Genomic DNA, 12993 nt, shown 5'->3' on the forward strand with positions numbered 1-12993 from the left:
TTGGCTATCTGCAAACATGAATATTTTAGATGAGACAAAGTGGATTGTTAAATAATCTGTGCTGCGCCTGCCCACACTGGGACAGTGAGCACTGCTCACCACCAAAATGCTTGGAATCAAATTGAGAAACATGAATTGAAGTTCATTTTCAAGGCTTATTAAATATTAAATATCTCAAGCCTCTCCTGAAAGAAACATTTATTGATATTTAGGCTAGCTCATTCATGTATGTGCATTTGATTAAACTCTACCTCAGGGGACAGGGAAAGAGAAGCATACATGGATCAGAGCACCAGCCCTAATGGCCCAGAGTTTATGCAGGAGAACATCACTGTCATCACCACACTTGCTTTCAGCTAAGAAACAAGCTGCTGAGTGAACACAGATGAGATTTGGGGTGCACTTCATGAATCCCTGCAACACTGGAGATAATCACCTTCCTCCAGTATCAGTGATTGCCATTTATTCTTTGTAGCATGGTAGCACTTCACACCTAAAGAACAGTGCATTGTGCCAGTGACTGCACAAGACAGCGCAGATGACAGTCCTTGTCACAAAAAATATGTACATCCCATAGAAGTAGAAAATATCCCATTACAATTTACATTAAGTTCAAAAAATTACAGACAGAGCAAATCACAGATGTGCCACATTAATACCCATCATCTTAGGAAGGAACATTTCTATGCAACTGTCATGGACCTTGACATTGATCATCTTGACCTTGCAAGCCTTGTGTATTCACTTCAGGGAAATATTTCAAGCTGCACTCCAATATAGTTAATTCCAGTATTTCAGCCTGTCAATTGCTCGTGAAACATCTTTATAGGTCAGGAACCTAATTTCATGGCTTTAAAATACACAAAAATGGTTTCCACCCCACTGCATCCCTAAAACCAAATTCAACCATCACAGAGTATTCACTGAGTGAGATTATCTCATATCCAGCCACCCTCACATTGCTGAAATGCCTAGAAGGTCACACCTCTTTTCAATATAGCCTGACTTATTATTTCTTAGTGTGAAAGATCTAACAGAATTGCAGCTTCAGATGGTCTAACTACAGGTTTTATCCCTTTCTTTTAATTTACCATTTAGCTTGCTTAATAATGAGCCCAATGAATTATTTTAAAGGAGGCATACCTAAAATCAAGTGTCAGTACAAGGATTTAAAAAGAAAACTGCTGTGCTGGTGAAGACAAGGGCTAGTCATTACTAGAAGCCAGGAAATGTACTGTCTATTGGTAATTTCAGTGAAGGAAGCCTCCGTACAGTCTGCTGTGGTCTTACAGAGCAATCTGTGGTGCAGGCCATTAGTCGCATTGGTAATGCCTAGAGGATGGCTAAAAGCCATCTTTGTTCCAAGTGCTGGAAGACAGGCTTTCATTTAGGCTCCTTCCTCCTGGAACGTGGAAGATTCAGTGCATTTCAGGGAACAGACGGTGCAGAGATTGCTGGAATAGCCAGGAATGGCAAAACAGATTGGAAGCAGTCTCCCACACAACTTCCAGCGCATGTGTGCCCTGGCAGAGCTCAGCTCTTAACTCATCCACTAGAATAGAACATAACCGTGCAAACAAGCTCAGGTGGTGCATGCATGCAGGAAAATATTTACACCAGGAAAAGCAAGTATGAGTCAAAAAAAACCCCACCCAATCCCAAAGTAAAAACAGGCACTGGTAAAGGCAGAGTCAAACCCCTAGAGATAGCCCTCCAGAGTTTCTGACTAGGACTGACTAGGTCTCGCCCCACAAAACCCACACCACCCCAGAGTCCCCACTCAGAGCATAACCTGGCAGTATCATGGAAATGTAATCACTCCGAGAAGAGTGAAATTCTTGGATGAGATTCTGAGGTCTTTAAATTCATTTTACTGTTGTGCAGCATATTCTTTTTGTGACAACTTGAAAGTTTATCACTACGAATGTACTTCTCAGTGTTCAGGTGTGAAGTACTGAAAAGAAAATGGGATCCAATGTTTGTTCTCTGTATGATTTTGCCACTACCTATGCAGGTAAGAGCATGCTGCTGCACTAGTAACACTTTGATAAAAGCAATGGGACTTGCTGGCTCAGTTATGAACCCACACCTACCATCAGGCTATAGACCTGCACTTTAGCACAAAAGAATAATGTACAGGCAGATTAGTGAGTAGTTATTCAATGGCTGTCTGCATAAGAATAGCAGGTAAGCAGGCAGTTGTTTTCAAGTGTCAATATTTTTCAGCACATTTGTAGGGATTTGGAAGTCTATAGCTGTCTAGCAAATTGCCTTAGTCCCACAACTATCGTAACTTAGCTCTGCACTCTGGAGGGAAAGCTGCGCTGACATATAATGTGCAAAATATACTGAATAATAGGGTCTATGTAACTTCAAAAATGGTAGACGAAAGAATAATATTTTTTTAAAACCACTGTATTTTTTAAATTGTTTTAGTTGTAATACGTTTCTAACAGCAGTTACGAACCTGCTGAGAAAATCGACTCTGCTATCATGCTGATGAGTGTTTATGCAGTCAAAGCTAAAACCCCTATTTTTCTTCACTTTCCTACTCATTCCATCTCAAAAGAGAGACTGAGGAATTCTGTTATACCTTTTGGGCCACTACTTTTACAGCAGTGCTAGTCCACTGATTTCAGATTTATTACTGACTGACAGCAGCACAAGTACAGATTCAAGTATTCGTTTATGTGCATTACTGCATTTGGAAAGTGTTTTTCCCGTATTTCATGCTCCCAGCCAATTTAGTCTACCACTTGTTGCCGTGGAAACATGCACTTCTCCCTCCTCCTCCATCCAAAATGGCAATATTCCATTTTCCTCAGATTTCCCTTTCCAGCAGTGCTTCTCTTACTAATTCATCCATCCCCAGTGCCCCGGGCCATGTTGTGCACTTGCAATATTCTATTTTGCATTAGGCAACAGGGCTCCCAACAGGTCTTGGTTCCCATTATTATGTGTTCAGAGTGCAGATAATAAGCCCTCAATGGAATTCACTGAATTGAGAGTTCTTTGTGTCAAGAGGCAGAAAAGACATTTGCAAGTACGATTATTTGCGATAACTGCTTTCTGCCTTACAGACTTACTTTGTTCTAGAAGGGGTTTAAGCTGAAACATGGGGGAGTAAAGTAGCTGCTAGACTGAAAGAGTGACGCAGGAAAAGGTTGTTTAATTAAATTCGATATCTGACTGTTTAAAAAGTTAATGTTTGAACTGCCTGGGTGGCTGGTGCTTCTCAAGTATGTATAACCACAGTTAAAGATGCTCCATTATTACTTAATGTTTCAATGAAAACATGTATTCCCAGAAAATATTATACTTTTAATTTTCACTTCATTTTCTGTATCACCTCCCTGGATATTTGCATAAGTAGACGTGATGCATTAAGCGGCACTTAAAAGATTACAGAGACAGGAATTCAGATACAGAAATGTAGGCATCAAAGGAGTCGGGCAGGAAGAATCATGGTTTTGTGGACACAGAGCAGAACCAAAACTCAAGAACCTAAAGCTGATCTTTACCATATTGAAAATCTTGGCATGGGTAAGCAGATCATGCTGGGGCAAGGTTTCCTGGCAATGTAAAGTGAAAAGGAGGTATCTTTATTCAGTACTTTACCACATCTGGAAATCTGCAGTTGTAGTGCTGCCCTGAGGTTCTTGGAAAGGCATTTTCAAGTTGACTTGCCCAGAAACTGCAGACTAGCTAAATGCACACCCAAATTAGACCCTGGTTTGTACCTCAACCTCATGTAACAGAGCGTGAAGTTCACAGTGCTGCTGAAGACCGAATACTAAGAAAACAGCACTTCAGATTCGCCACCTAAAAGCATAAAGCATGACAGTTCAACACACAGCAATCTCAAAGGAAAATTTTACCTATTGACAGAACAAAAGCTGTGCCCTGTTTCCCAAGAATGGCACATCCAGTGGCACTTCCTGACAGAAATGTCTCAGGGCAGCTTTGCTTGCTGAAAAGGCATCAGCCCTCCAAACTGAGAGGTTCAGTGGAAAACTGGGTTTAATCCACAGAACCTTGGGGAACATTTTATTTGATATTAACCAAAGAGGGGGGGACAGGACACCAGACAGACACGGGATGACAAACTACTGATACCCCTAATGCAGAAATTAACTACATACTGAACTGGGCCCAGTTTAGAAAGCAGCCTAAATTCACCTGGAGATTATTGAGGGGTATTGATGAAGCTCTGTGTTCAGACTCTGACTCACTGAACTAGAAATCAGGGAACTGCCCTGATTTCAGAAGGCTGGGAAGACTTGACACAGATTTATTCCAGAGACAGAAAGGCAAGGGCAAGCCCAAAGAAAGGATCAGCTGTCACCGCTAATTAGCTGTGTACAATTTAATGCATTTCATTCTTATTTGGCAGGAATTATCCAGGTAACCTTGTCACTGATGCTAAAAATAACCCCAGTGAGTGCAGCATGGGCGTCTGTGAAAGCCTTAGCTCCTCACATGAGATGGGAGCTATATATAGAACCACAATTTAATTCTGTGGGTGTATGTGTAAGCCGAGGGAGTCTCCCGTTCTCCTCACTCTGTACTAGACAGCAAGACAAGATGCTGGCAGCAGGGACCAGCTGGGGGGTTGCTGTTGGGGATTTGCATGTGGCTGCAGTATTTTATTAACAGCTTGCATAGTGTCCAAGTGCTTTTTAAACCAAACCTGGTGCTGTGCAAGGATTTGGGATTTTTTTAATGTTTTGTCCCTTTTCCATTATGGGCTTAGCTTTTCAGGCTTCAGAAAAGAAAAAGGGGGGGTGGTGGTGCGGGATGTTGGAAGAATAGGGGAGGTGCAAAGTGATAACTGAGATTTTTTGGAGTCACCTCCAGGATTTAGATGTCTGGATCCCATAGGCATTAATATTCCCTATTCTCTTCCTTGGTGTCAGAAAGTGACACACAGTTGGAAATCCTGTTTTGTACCCAGTGGCAGACAGCACTGTCCTTACAGTCAAGGGGACTGAGGTTTAGTGTCTGCTACCAGGGTTATTCTGAGACATTATTCAAGGATAAAAATCAGAAGGAAAGGGAGAAAGCTCAAGTTTTGTCAATGTCTCCAAGCAATAAGTCAGTTTAGCCTCCTGTTTACAGGGCTTTTTAGGTCCAAGATAGCTGCAGTGTGCCTCAAAAACACATCTTATGAGAGGTTCAAGTACATCTGTACATGTCATACCTTTACTCTGTCCCTTTCTTTTAAGGACTGAAGAGCTCCTGAGAAAGGTACCCTTTGCTCCCTTTCAGGTCTTACACTAGCAAAAATAGAACAAGCTTCACTAACGTGAATCCTTGGCTAGCAAGTAACAAACCTAACTGCCTTGAGTGTGCAATCACAAAAGGACACTCTGGACAGAAGCTCTTTAACCAGAGGTGCTTGCTTGCTTCAAAAATGAAGCACACTGCATGCACAATTAATTATGGAGCACCCTATCAGCTCTGGGCAAGAGCCATGATCTGCAGCTGAACCAGAAAGTGCAATTTGCTGTCTCAGACCAGTCCACAGCACATTTGGCAAGAATTTTTGAATATACTAATGAATTTATAAAGGGTTGCAACAGAGAGGACTTAGTCCTGTGTGCTAGTTTTTCATTTGAACAACATGCGCATGACTCAAGGCTGCTCTCAGTGCAGGTTTGTTTTGCTAAGGATTCAGTATGCACCTCCTGTTGAAGATGTTTTGTATTTACTTTGTGCAAACATGGGGAAGTGTCATTGCAGAGGACAGTTACCTCTGCTCAGGGACAAGAAAAAGTTTCATGTCTCAGGCACAGTTGAGAGATTGTCTTCTGGGAAGACACTAACTCCTTGCACTACTCTGTTCTACTTCCCTGGCTCCAGTGCTGGGAACTCGTAATCAAATGTGTTTTCCACAGCACAGCAAAGGCAAGGGCAGCAGGTCAGTGCACAGCAGGGAAGGGAAAAGCAAAGCAGCAGGTATAAACACAAAGAGGAATATCCAGGGCCTTTTCTGGGACACTGACTCAATTCCTCGAATAGGTCTTTTAGCATAAATAGCACATGTGAAACTAGAAATAAAAAAAATCAGGGTTCAGAAAGGTATAATGTATCACAAGGGAGCATAATTATGTAAATAAACTTGCAGGAAAACTGCTAAAGGAAGTGTAATTAAATAAGGAAAAATAGTTTTTAGGGAAGAAAATAGTGCACTTGTTTTGCCCTGCCAAACTGCTTACAAAGAGCAGCACGTTGTCAGGTGCAGACCCTCTTGCAGAAATCAGGTATCTAACATGCCTGAAGATCTGGGCCCCAGCCCTGTGAAGTGACAAGCAGTCATAAACCAAAATGGAAATCTGCAGAAAGCCAATAACGCTCTGTAATGTCTCATCTTATACTGGATTATGATTCAGGTCCTTAAGCTACTTTGGATGTGGAGCACAAGTAATTACAGAAAAAAAATAATTCAATTTGCAGAGCTTAATCGACAGGGACCAGAGTAAGCTGCTCTGATTGTCACAACCATTTGTGCTGGTTTATGACAAAAACCTGACCAGAACAATGTGCTGTAGCAGTTGTGAGCTACTGATAACCCAAGTGCTGAGCCACGATTCAGGCATTCGTGGTGGCAGCCCTCACCATTTGTGAGGATGGTCACTGTGTTGCTGAGATTATTTAGGATCAGGGGTTTTGCTTTAGACCTGTTGATGAAATTAAGGGAAAGTGTTTTATGCACTTAAAGCCAAGCACTTCACTGTAGTTGAAACAAAAGCATGATAGGATGAACAGTGTGTATTTGAAAGACTATGAGCTGGTATAAGCAAAAACTCAACCGGAAAGGGGTATGGCTGCATGTTTTTCAGTTTTAATGTACCCAGTTTCAGACTTGCCACTTGAAATCATATAAGAACAAAAGAGGGAGAGGTGTTGTGTTGGTTCTCTCCTCCGCTCTCCTTTTAAACCTAACCAAATTTATATGCAGACTGGATATAAACGAGTTTCACCGTAACTGTTGCTGTGAATTGCCTGCAGAATACCTGAGCAGATAGAAATCACTTTTCCCACAAAATACGTAGTGTGGGTTTTAGTTTGGGGAAGGGAAGAGACAGAGCTTTCTTACTGTTCAGTGTCACATTGGCACACACCGTACCTGAAGGGCATATGGCTGGTACCACTGGAGCAGTATGTTACCATTGATTTATGGGGCAGTGTTGTCAGATGCGTCATCTGCACCTTTGCGTGAAGAACTCGCGCATGATTTTGGACTCTGTTCCAAGAGCTGGCTCACCACATGTGATCTAAGGAAACTGCAATTCATACAGTGCAGTTGCTAGCCTTCCAAATATTGTTAGAGTTACTACAGGCTCCTTCTCCTGCAGCTTTGAGCACAACTTCTGTTGCCTGGCTCATTCAAGATCTTAATTCCTCCCAGGAATCAGAGGCTTGGGCTTGCTGCTTTCATATAGGAAAATCTGGGTCAGTCTAGCACAGTTTCTGCCTTTCAGAAATAACAGAGAAGGCAAGGGGGGTGAAAAATGAAGGCAATAAATATTTAGAAAATAGGGAGGGGAAGGGAATGAGGGAAAACAGGTCAGAGCAGAAGGTCACTGTTTTTTAATCAATTGCTACTTAATAGATATTGTACAGTCAAATAAATTATTAAAATGTATTCTAGCTAAATCTTTTTTATTCCATTGCCTGTGCCCACCTGGCAAGCTGCAGTTGTATAATCAAGTCTTCTGGGGGTTTTTGTGTTTATTTGTGTGGCTTGGGAGCTACTTGGGCCAAACAGAGCACTGCAAATTTGCTTCAGTATTAGTTTTTCAGCATAATTAACTCATCCAAGTAGCCAGCACATTTCCTTGACCTCTCCAGATTCTGGTGAGTGTTTTTTCCCCTGGAAAGCACTAATTTTCTATCTTTTCCAAGAGAACTCCCAGATTTATCAATCCATGCTTAAGTATTTATCCAGTGAAATGAAAAAGAAACAGACAGCACCTTTGGAGGTTGAGGGCCTCTTCCTGTTGCAAGTCCAGTTGTGCAGAGGACTGTATCAAGGCAACAGGGAAACACACCTGCTTGAAGAACCAGCATGTTGGTAAAATCTGAGTCTTAAATTGCATTAGAGACAGGTTACTTCAATCTAATTAGTGCAACGTTATACAAATATAGGAGTTATTTTGTTTTGTTAAAACTACACAAAATACTACTCAGCCAAGAGACAAACAGCTGAATAGAAACATGAGTGCCTCACTGTCGATAAAAAGCCCTCAAAATCAAGACTACATGGCTTATGGCTGAACAACCATTGTCATTTGCTTGAGATAATCACATTAATTAAGCAAATTAAATTCTGAATTAATTAATACATCACTAGTTTTTCAGAAATCATGTTAAAAAAATAAAAAGACAGAATCTCACAACAGTCTTTCCACATAGCAGCTGGTCTATTGCAAAAGGATCAGGCTAATTTGAGGGTGCCTGCAAAAGCCATACTCTGGCCAGGCTACACTGCAGCCTTGATAATTATAATTATCACAGGGAGTGGCTACAGTACTTCCAAATACCACCCAACAGGGGAAAAATCTTCCTTCTCAAGAAAAGGTTTAACAAACCAGTACTAATGTGGTAAGGAAAGTTATATTTATAGGCATCATGCAATCAAGTTTAAAGAACTTTTTGCAGCTTGTTTACAACATAAAGGAAAAAGGTAAAGGGAATGATAGATGTGGAAATAACAAGCTTAGGTCTACAGGGATGATCAAAGCAGGAAGCTCAGGGTTAGCATGGACTTCTGGTGGACTAGAACGCCAGCACTCCAATGCCGCATTACCTGTGACTTGCTGTGAATCAGCTGCAATGAAAAAACTTGCTACAAAAGCATGGAAAACCCGCATATGATGGAGGTCATTTGCAGAGAGTCAAGGCTTGTCCCAGCTTTGATAAAGTCACTGCCCGCTTACATTGCTGTGCTTAGTTTACCCTTAGCCTAGCAGTCACTCAGCAGACCAAAAGTAACTTTAAAGAGACAAAGATGTGGTGAAATTGAGTCCTTTCGCAAGAACATGGAGACCTCACAAAGGTTTGCTGTCGCAGCCTTGCACTTTGACAGTAAAAGACAATGTATGTTGTACCACAACAAATCATAGCAGCAATGTCAATACTAAATGTTCAGGTCAATAGGAAATGTTACATAATTAAATTCTTACATTTTATTCAATTGAGGAACTCTGATTTCAAAAGCTCAGGATCTTCTGTCCTGACTGAAAGTTCCCAGCAACCTCTGTTTGGATTTATACCACCATAATTAAACACAGGATCCTAAATGGAAGACCCTAAAAAGGAGGGTCCCAAAAAGCTTTGGGGAAAAGGAGACAGAATATGAGGGTAACATTTTAAAATTCAAATCCTCTTTGCATTTTCATCTAAGTTAGCCTGTCTATAATGCTCAGTGTCACGCTTTGTGGCATCAAGTGACAAGTCATACTCCTTACACAGCCCAATTTAAAAAGAAAGAAAACCAGAATCACTAAGATACCATTTGCATGGGAAGTGAATAAATCCCTGGAGGGTCTGCAGTTCTGGTATTCCACACAAGACACTTTGCCACGTTTTCCTATTTTGTACAACAGAGATAGCCATATAGACCAGCTTTGCAGAGCACTATGAGACATGCTGGTGAAATAACTACAAAATATATGATTATTCCTGTCGTTGAGACCAGGGGAGACACATTCCTATGGAGTGCTTGGGCCAAGTCTTTGAGTTTTCAATGGAATTTCTCATTTCACTTTGCATGCTGACAGCAGAAACACTCTTTGCATTGAAAATCAACAGATAACATCAAGAAAAATTTTGAAAAAAAGCAAAATATTTAAATAAACACGAATGCAGTAAAGAAGCAGGATTCAGAGCATGCTGTGGGCAAAGGCTGCGTGGCTCTGGCCAGCCTTTTTTAATGACAGCATGAGGGCAAGCTGTTGGTCTAGCTCTGTGCTGAAAAATGCTGGGCTAACAATAGCGTGCATGAGAGAAACAGAAAATAGTACAACAGATGGTGATATGCTATCTGAAGGCAGGGATATCCCATCCTTTTGGAGATGCTGTGTGGGTGAGTGACAGGCGAGAACTAGAAAGTAGTTGTGTTGCCAGGGAGAGTGTTCCCAGAGAGATTCCTGCAATTTGATAGCAGGTGTGCAGTCATACACAGTCCCAGCAGGGATTTTCTATCCCAGAAGCATTTGCAACTTTAGGGATCACTACCATTTAGGTTTTTTTTCTTTAGGGATTACACAAAGCCAAGATAGCACTGCATTTCCCTTGATTTACTTCAGTAATTAAGAAAGCTGTCCCTTGGCATAAAGCCTGACACTACAACCAGTTTGCATGCCCTCTCCCTGCCAGGGTTTGAAGCTGCTGGGTTAGTAGGCTCACACAGCTTGGTACCACCAACTCTGGGGTAAATCCTTGCTATTGCTTTATGCAGCACCTTGCAATGGCAAATATGCCTGCAGATGTTTATTTGTCACTGCAGACTTGCAGATTGCCAAAGGGTCCCTTATATACAAATATAGGTTACAGCAAACAGAGAAGTGTATTCTCCAGAGCTCACATTGCACGGGGAAATCTCTCAGCAGCTTATATCCATGGCAAGAATGGCCATTCTCAAATCATTTTGCATTAAATGAGGGGGTGGAGGAGAATTTACATCTAGTCAGCCTGCCTCTGCTGACAAGCTATGCATACCAATATTTCTTTGTCTGCTCTCTGCAAATCCAGCTGTGGTTTCTTCCAGTGACCCAAATCCCACAGCTGTACATTGCAGTGGTATTTGTTGGTAGGGGCAACTGTTTATAGGTTAATCGGACAGTATTGCAGGATCTTAACGCTAGCTGTGCAACAGTGAGCATCCTTGCTGAATTCAGGACATTTTGGGACAGTTGCATCCGTGTACAGTATCTCTACGTGACGGACTCTGAAACTTAGCTAGTGCTACAGCCCAAACTAGCATGTCTTTCTGTGCTCCTGTCTCTGTTCCCTCTGACTGTGGTGGCTGAAATCGTGTTCTTGGCTGCCCAGGAAGTTCAGTCATGAGCAAGCAGACACTTCATTTCTTACAGGGCTCAAGGGGGGCAGGCAAGACAGCCTCAGTCTCCCCGGAGGAGATCAAGCATGATCATTGTGTCAGGTATTGTTTATACAGTGAAGTTAAAACATAACTTCTCTTTTCTTTCCTTTCTTTTTGTACAAATCATTACCCAGTAAGCACCCAGGAGTATGCAACTGTTTCACTAGGGGTACTGTTGCTCAAGCAGTTACTATCCAAGTTGGTTTTAGCATCACTTCAGCAGTAGCAGATGCCTTTATTTAAACTAATATAATGGTAATACATACATAATGGGATAGAACTAAACCCCTCGGATTTATATGATTCCTTTTGTTTGCTTGTCCTGAAGCATCAAACCCACAATGTTCTCAATTTGCCCAAATCTGAAATATGTAACATTTCCCACGGTGGAGGGGGGGGGCGGGGAATAAAAGGCACACACAGGGCTACAGAGTTCTACTCCTGCTTCTGAGGGGGAAAAAAAAAGAGGGGGGGGAGAGGAAAAAAAAAAAAAAAAAAGAACCCCCCTATTGCTTTGCAATGAAACTTCATTAACCTTTTTCAGTGCCTTGCATAGTGTGACCAAGATCATAATCAGCATGCGGTTTCAGCTGGAAGACCCTTCACATACATTTTAATACACAGCCTTGAGCCCTCATTGGCTTTCAGCAGAGGAGTTGCACCGGGAGTATGCTCCACTTGCACTGTTCTTTGAAGAGCATGTTCTTTCAGCAGTTTTTCTTGCTGAGCTATTTTTAGCTTGAGTGTATTCCCCAAACCAGTTCTTTTCCCAGCTGTAAGGCAAAGCAGGAACAAGAGCAAGCAGTAATGCTGCTCATGCTGACATTGCTACCAAAAGAAACACTCATCAAACTACACACTCGGAGCATGTCTTTGGCTGAATAATCAGTTGTACTTTTCTCACCCTAATGACTAAATATTGTAATTCTATTACAAACAGGAAAGATCCACTATCTAGCAGTTCTGTTAAACCACCGAGTGGAGGAGCAGATGGAAGGGAAAGGAGAAAGCTCCTGTTCTGAAATAAACAGCTATTACACTTACACCCTAATGTAGGAGCATTAATTCTTGTATATTAACCAATACCTCAACAAAAGATGAAACCCTTTACGTTATGTCGGTCCTGGAATGTGCCACAACATCCTCTGAGAGTTCTTAACTGCATGTTGAGACAGGTATGAAAGCAAAAGCCTCCTGAAGGTGTTGGAGGGGTGCTCAGCATCTTCACTGAGCTTTGCAGCAGGCCTTTGAACTGAGAGGCAGGCTCTACTCTCCAGCTGCATCTGGCCTTTCTTCCTCACACACTGAGAGAACTATGAAACCAAAGGTCAAATACAGCAGGGCTTTCACGGGTGGTGAAAACAGTGATTACCGTAAAGCTGCCTCCATTTGAATCCTCTCACATAATTAGATCCTGGCTCTGTTGGTGTATTTCAGCCCACACAGTGCTTATCATCAAGTAACACTATGCAACAGCAAACCTGTCACAAGGATGTAGGTCGTTCAGGGACAGTGGGTTATGGTACAAGGGTCACACTGGGCAAGTGTGTAGTTTTTATTCCAACTGAAATCTGAACTCCTCATTGCAAAGCTTATATCACAGAAATTATAATGATGGACAACTGTAATTGCCTGGGAGATAAGTGACAGCATAATTGACTGAACTCTTCCTGATTTTCAGCCTTGAAAATCCAGACAGAACTAAAGGCCAAACAAATGAATAAGATATGTAATTAAGGCAACATATACTGCCTCTGCATTTATCTAGCATCTTTTACTGGACACCTAAAGGCAGTTTCTTATTTGGATGCAAAAAATAGTTTATGAAGGAACATAGACACAAACACTGGGCAATTTTAACGCAATAAAGTTTTTGCGTGCAACTT

The 12993-nt window shown here is 41.7% G+C and overlaps 1 protein-coding gene across 2 annotated transcripts in view; it reads left to right on the forward strand.

Moving 5' to 3' along the window:
• The window catches only part of PHACTR3 (phosphatase and actin regulator 3), a 114104-nt gene that overhangs the window by 85195 nt on the left and 15916 nt on the right, over positions 1-12993 (forward strand). The window lies entirely within an intron of this gene.

This window comes from Falco biarmicus, chromosome 10, assembly GCF_023638135.1.
Source record: "Falco biarmicus isolate bFalBia1 chromosome 10, bFalBia1.pri, whole genome shotgun sequence".
NCBI lineage: Eukaryota > Metazoa > Chordata > Aves > Falconiformes > Falconidae > Falco > Falco biarmicus.